The 7,165-nt window shown below is 46.4% G+C and overlaps 2 pseudogenes; both read left to right on the forward strand.

Annotated features, from left to right (window-relative positions):
- The first annotated feature begins 409 nt into the window (after positions 1–409).
- Positions 410–2,185, forward strand: LOC122898632 (annotated as a pseudogene).
- Positions 2,186–2,225: 40 nt separating this feature from the next.
- On the forward strand, positions 2,226–3,218 carry LOC122899090 (annotated as a pseudogene).
- The last annotated feature ends 3,947 nt before the right edge of the window (positions 3,219–7,165 follow it).

Raw genomic sequence — 7,165 nt, forward strand, 5'->3', positions numbered from 1 at the left:
TATTTAGTCATGTGCTTTAAAATGTCCTGATATTTCTGACAAACTTCCCAAAATTCAACTTGTAAATGAAGTGTTATGCTTTGTTTGCTTACTAATTGGGCTTATATGGTGTGTCCAACTCCATGGAAAGCATTGAAATAAGCGGTAATAAACCTTCTGATAGAATATTGTGTGGGTGGATGTTATTACTGTTCCAGAATTCCTCAGGTTTTGATATGCCCTGTTATAAAGTCATCACCTGTAATTCTGATTATTAAAGTGTTATGTGTTGGGGCGCCTGGGTGGCTCAGTCGTTAAGTGTCAGCCTTCGGCTCAGGGCATGATCCCAGAGTCCTGGGTTCGAGCCCAGCGTCAGGCTCCCTGCTCAGCCGGAAGCCTGCTTCTCCCTCTCCAGCTTCCCTGTGCTTGTGTTCCCTCTCTCTCTGTGTCTCTCTCTGCCAAAACAAACAAACAATAAAAAAAATTTTAAAAAAGTGTTATGTGTCACAAAAGTAACCAAATTTCCTTGTTGATTGCATTGTAATGAACTCTAACCAGATCTTTAACCACAGCCAGTTTTGAGGGTTTTTTGTCATTCGCAGCTGTTGTTTTACTCAGACACTCTTGCAAATGTGTTTCCCTTTTAAGATGATTCATGGAGAGGACTGGGATAAATACAGAGCTCTGACGATTTCTGGAACTAATAGGAAGACTGTATTCAAACAGAGTAAGATCTGGTAGCATGGGACTGGATGAATTGAGGAAGGCGAGTTGTCGAAGTCTCAGATGCCAAATAAGGTTCGGGAAATAATGACAAATGCATGTTCCTTTGGCACATTGGAGGAGATTATGTTAGCAAGAGTAAAAGCTAGAAAACCAAGGCTTCTGAGGATGGATGTAAGCATGGAGCATTGATGGGGTCTTACCTAAATATCTTTATGCCCTCCGAGAGATTAAAGCTGAAAACCTTTTTAAACTCATTGTCAACCTGCTTTGCCCTGTCATTTTTGCTCGTGAACATTTTTTTAAAGTTTTATTCATTTAAATAATCTCTATACCCAGAGTGGGGCTCGAACTCACAACCCCAAGGTCAACAGCTGCACGCTCTTCTGACGGTCTGCCAGGCGCCCCTGTTCATGGACTTGTTAAAGCAGGTCGGGCTGTGGCACTTTTTGGGAGAAGCCAGACATAGGCAGATGACAAAAACAGAATTTGGGTTGGAGGAGGCCCCCGTGTCCTTGCAGTTGGAGATGCAGGCGTGAGAAGGAGCCCGACCCCCCAGCGGCATGCAGCCTTGCTCCAGGAGGCATGTGTTTGTGGTTGATGGGTAACTCTTTCGGTACCTTGTTCCTCTGGAGATTTTGCTTTGGAAGCCGGTGCCCTTCTACTTGGTGATCAAAGCATTTGTGGAATAGGTGAACCTGAGAAGATAGGACAATCAACACGAAGTCTTGTTAGAAGTAAGACAGCAGCAAAGCAACGAGGCTGGGGTGGTTGTGTAGCCTCCCTGCAGGGACTTCCAGGATTGCTGCTCCAAGTCCGGTTGCAGGACATGACAATAAGGACAAGCTGTGGGGCGCCTGGCGGGCTCCGTCGGGAGAGCATGCAACCCTTGATCTCGGGGTTGTGAGTTAGAGTCCCATGGTGGGTACAGAGTTTGCTCATAAATTAAAGACCAGTGGCTTCTGAGAATTTAGAAAGGGGAGCATGTTGCTGTCCAGATTTGATTTGGTCTTCAGGCTGGTACACTCCAAATGAGAACCATGACCCCTTACTGTCTGCACATGTGATTGCGTGAAGACCTGGAAAGCAGAGAACCATGGCAGCTCGGTATGAATCGTCAAGATTCAAATACTTCTGGACTTGAAGTGGTTTCTGATAAAATATTATGAGAAAGATGAAAGGTGGTTCCTGGAGGAGTCCAGTCTCTACCAGCGATTGCGAAAGTACACCGGTATTGCTTGGCAGTACGTTCCAGCCAAAGCCATCCATGGGAGATGTTCCGATTCCTCAAGATTTTTACCTTGAACTCTAGAAACAGAGCCAGTGGTTAAAAGGCTCACCAGTCACTACTAGGCACCTGGGGTAGCTGATTCATCCAACAGAGGCCCAAGCAAGGTCAGAACGCAGAGAGGAACCAACCAAACAAAGATGCTGAGGATTTCAATGTCATCAAGTTCCACAGATTCCCTGAGAGCGATAAACGTTTCAGGACGCTGATTTTGAAAATCATATTGGATCACTACATGACCAAGGTTACTTCTTGCAAAAAAAGGTCCAAACTGCGTAGTTTACCACCTTCAAACTGGTAAACTACGCAGGACTACCTGGGAACCTCCTGGGATTATTAAAGAATATGGAAAAATAACCCCCAAACTTCCGGAAGATGATATCATGAAAGTAGTAATAGGAAAGGTGTTGATTATAAATTTTTTTAAATGACTCTTGTTTGAAACATGGCTGGGTCCCTGATGTTTGTTCTTCCAGACTTAACATGTTTTTCTCTTAAGCTATCTATGACTTTGAGAAATTTGGTAAAATGCTCCTTTGTTAACACATAAAAGACATTTAACTTTTGTCCCTACTCCAGCCTTCCAAGACCCTGAAACTCTCAGTGAGTGTTCTCATATTCTCTTCTGGTTTCCTTCTGATGAGGCAAGTTGGAAGGGCAGCAGTTTGGGTCGGGAGGAGCCGGGGAGAGGAAATTGTGACATGGGTTCTGGGCAGGGTCTGAGGTTTGGGAACGTTTTCTACAAGGGACAGAGTGCACGCTGCCACATTTCCTATTCATGAACTGAAGTGAGCTGGTCACCGTGGGGCTGCTCGTGGCTCTTGCCCTCCGCCTGGTTTTGGATTCTTCAGTTTACCATTGTCCCACGTGGAGGGCCAGGTACTGATGGGTTTGCTGCAGGCCTGACAGAACTCTGCAAACTGCACGGAGGAGAAGGGACCAACGTTCAACCTACTTCCTGGTGGGTGAACCCAATAGAAGCCTTCATTTAGGGACTTACCCTGCTTCAATGACAAGACCCCAGAACTTGAATGACGTCTTTCCCTTTCTGAGGACTGTTTCTGGATCAGGATCTGGAAATGGCTTCTTCACTGAAATTGAACGGGAATACCAAGCAGTAGATGAAAACAGTGATTTTCATGACAATTTTAGGCCTCTCTGGGGAAATCTGCCATCAGACAACCAGGACTTGGACCAAGATGGACCAGGAGAAGATCTTATTATATAAAAGAGAGGGTTTCCCATCTTGATATCAGGCAATGCATTCAGTATATTTTATGTACCATAGTTAAATGAATAATTTTAGAACAAAAAGTTTTATAGAAATTTTAGAACATCTGAAAAAGAAGTTCAGGTTTTATCACCTTTTTTTTTTTTCCTTCATGAATTCTTAAAGCTTCCTTTAGCTATCCTATTGTCTGGGAAAATACATTTCCTTTGTATCATTGTCAGCCAATATCACTATGAAATTAACTAGACTGCCCATGTCTATAAAATTGCTTTAAAAAATCATTCATACTGTTTTTTAAAAAATATTTTATTTATTTGACAGAGAGAGAACATAAGCAGGGGAAGAGGCAGGCAGAGGGAGAACCAGGGTCCCTGCTGGGCAGAGAGCTTGACGCAGGGCTCCATCCCAGGACCCCAAGATCATGACCTGAGCCGAAGGCAGACACTTAACCGACTGAGCCACCCACGCACCCCTAGACTTTTTTAAAATTTAGTTTGAGAAGCAGACTGACAGGGAAAATTTCATATCTAAGTCTTCAGAACTGACTGTGATTGTGAATTACAGGTATGTCTCTTTTATTATGAAAAACCCAGATGAAACACATGGTGAATTTATGGAGTGGGTATTCGGCAAGTCCAGGTAAAGCACGAATTGCTCTAATGTTACCACTGGATGTGTTTGTAGAGCTGGTGGACATTGTTCAGAAGTGTGTTTCTTGTTACAACTGGAAACTGCCGACCCAAATTAAAGCACAATTGTTTTCTCAGTGCTTCATATCGTTTTGCCTTTTCCCCTGGATATCTGGGTATTTTCAAATCTTACTGTGTTAAGGCAGAACTAAAACAATAACAACAACAAAAAACTAAAGCAGAACTAGAAGAAGAAGAAGAAGAAGAAGAAGAAGAAGAAGAAGAAGAAGACACAATTGGAAACCTCTTATGACCAAGCCTTTGACTAGAATGTCGTATTTGAGAGAGACACACGCACAGACTCAGATGTGACCAGACAGCTTCAAGGAACTAAGGTTGACTTTATGGAACCAATGAACCCTTTGGGAAAACTGGCCTGGTCCCTGGCTTACAGGGTTCCCAGCAGCCTTACCCGGTGAGTGAGGAAGGTCATTTCCTGGCAGGTGCAGGAACCTCAGGATACTTTGGGGACCTTGAGAAGAGAGGAATTCACATGCCCTTTGCTCTATGGGCCACTCAGAAAGATCGCCAGAGACCTTCAAGATGCAAACTGGGGAGATCTATCTAGTTGCTACTGCCTGCCCCCACTCCATCGGAAGATGCTCCAAGTCAGGCCTCTAGAACAACTTAGAGGCACCGAACCTGGACAGCCTGGCAGGTAGATTTTACCGTGGTGCCAAAACCAACTGGTCATTTTTGATATTTGCTAGTTCCTGTAGATTCCCGGGTAAGTTGGCTTCAAGCTTTTCCGTGCATTCTGAGAAGGCCTCAGGAGTTGTCAAAAACTTTAAAATAATTCCTATGTTTGGATTGCCGCTAACAGTTCAGAGTGACAAGGAGTGGCGTTTGTGCCGAAAGTCACACTAAGTGTCCAGTGCCTTGGGCATTCCCTGGAAATTACATGTTTCCTGGAAAACTGAACCATCTATTTAAAAGAACTCTGGCAAAAAGTGTGCCATGAAGCGGACTTGGGAAAAAGCTTTGCTGGTTGCCCTGCTTTGGGTAAGAGTGGCCTCTAGAAATAGGCATGTTTCAGCCCCTCTGAACCATTCTATGGAAGACGTTTTCTATACTCTTTTCATGACTTAGGCTTTCCCGATGGGGCTCATGTTAGGGAACTGGATATTCTCAGGTACCTTCAGTCTCGGGGAAATACTCAACGTTTGCTTCAGGCAGGTTGATGAACGCCACCGATGGGCCCTGATCCCTGCCTGAACGCTGGAGACGTGGTGCCTCGAAGACCGTAAGACCTGGCACGTGGAGGACCGACTCCGCCCTCACGGGACAGGACCTCTTTGCGGTGCTGTTGACGAGCCACTCTCCGGGGCCACGGAATTAAGTGGTGGGTTGAGCACCACGTCGAGCTGGTTCCACAAGATTCCGCAGGTTCCCGGCACCCTGTGAAGGAGAACATCAGAGGAATCCTGCTCGGACTAGCGAGCCTCTGACGGACCTGAAACTACTATTTTGGAGAGCTGGTCCCGAGAAGTCAAAGAATATTGCTAAATACATAAAGTTTCCATTCGTCTAAGCCTGATCTAACCCCATGTCAGCAGGAAGGAGCTGGAGTGGTCGTTGTCCTAGTTTCCTCCTGAGTGAGGAATGATCAAAAGACAGTGGGGCTAGAGGCGCCTCAGTGGGTTAAGCCTCTGCCTTCGGTTCAGGTCATGATCTCGGGGTCCTGGGATCAAGCCCCGCATCGGGCTCTCTGCTCGGCAGGGAGCCTGCTTCCTCCTCTCTCTGCCTGCCTCTCTGCCTACTTGTGATGTCTGTCTGTCAAATAAATAAAAATCTTAAAAAAAAAAAAATAGTGTGGCTTGAGACCAGGGACCAACAGGATGAAGAACAAGCTGCAACCTTTGACCCAGGCCTGTTGTTTTGGCCTGAAACGTCCCTCACTGTTCTGCTCTAGGGAGGTGGATTTGAGCCTTGCCTCCTGGCTCCTCGCTGGGCTGCCTCTCAAGTAAACCTTTCTCTTGCTGCACATTTGATGCCTTCCTGATTGGCTTTGCTGTGTGTTGGGCAAATGGCTTGAGTTCAGTTACCCTAGGGTCATAGTGATTGTCCTGTAGCTTGTCCTGTAGTGGGTGGCCTGCAGAGCCTTCCCTTAAAGCATCAGCTTGGGGCGCCTGGGTGGCTCAGTGGGTTAAGCCTCTGCCTTCGGCTCAGGTCATGATCTCGGGGTCCTGGGATCGAGCCCCGCATCGGGCTCTCTGCTCAGCCGGGAGCCTGCTTCCCCCTCTCTCTCTGCCTGCCTCTCTGCCTACTTGTGATCTCTGTCAAATAAATAAATAAAATCTTAAAAAAAAAAAGTATCAGCTTCACTGAGGTATTATTTATGTCATTAAAATTCACCCGTGAAGGAGGGAATAATAAGGTCACCCCGGGCCTTCTGACTGGTTACAATAACATAGGACCATACCTATATATTTATGCCTGTTTTTACTTTTTAGAGACAGCATATATCCATATATATATGTAAATATATGTAAAGATTTATTTGAGGAGGGAGGGGCAGAGGGAGAGAGAACCCTCAAGGGGACTCCCTGCTGAGCAGGGAACCCAACACGGGGCTCGAGCCCAGGACCCCGAGATCATGACCTGAGCTGCAATCAGGAGCTGGCCGCCCAGCTCACTGAGCCACCCAGGCGCCCCTCCGTTTATATATTTTTAATGGTTTTCTTTCCCTTTTTCCTCATTATCATATGTAGGCTGTGGTTCGATTTACCATTTTGTATGGGAGCCAGCAAACTTTCTGTGAGGACACACGCAGAAGTATAAATATCCAGCTCCCTCGCGCCACACCAGAATGAGCCACACGGTAAATATTTTCGAGTTGGAGAGCTACCTAGTGTTTCACAAACGAACATGACTGGGCACCGAGGGTGGGCAGTGCAGCTCATATTTGTGTAACTTCCATGTGTCATGAAATATTTTCTTGCTTTCAACCATTCGGAAACGTAAAATTCACTCTTCGCTCCTGGGCCACATGAATCCTTGCAGTTGGCCGGAGTTAGGCCCAGGCTGGTCCATGGAATGTGAGGAAGGGTTGTGGCTGTGGAATATGAGGAAGGGGCAACTAAAAGGCCTAGAAGCGTGGGCACGTGTGTTCCAGCCGCAGACCCGCTCCTGACCCAGTGCTGTTCACTGACGCCCGGGTGTCGTGGGAGGGCTCACGGTGCTGGGCCAGAGTCTCACTGCCCTAAAAGCCCCCCCGTGCCCCCATGGAGTCCCTCCCTCCCTTTCCCCAAACTC

The sequence above is a fragment of the Neovison vison genome, chromosome 2 (assembly GCF_020171115.1).
Source record: "Neovison vison isolate M4711 chromosome 2, ASM_NN_V1, whole genome shotgun sequence".
NCBI lineage: Eukaryota > Metazoa > Chordata > Mammalia > Carnivora > Mustelidae > Neogale > Neogale vison.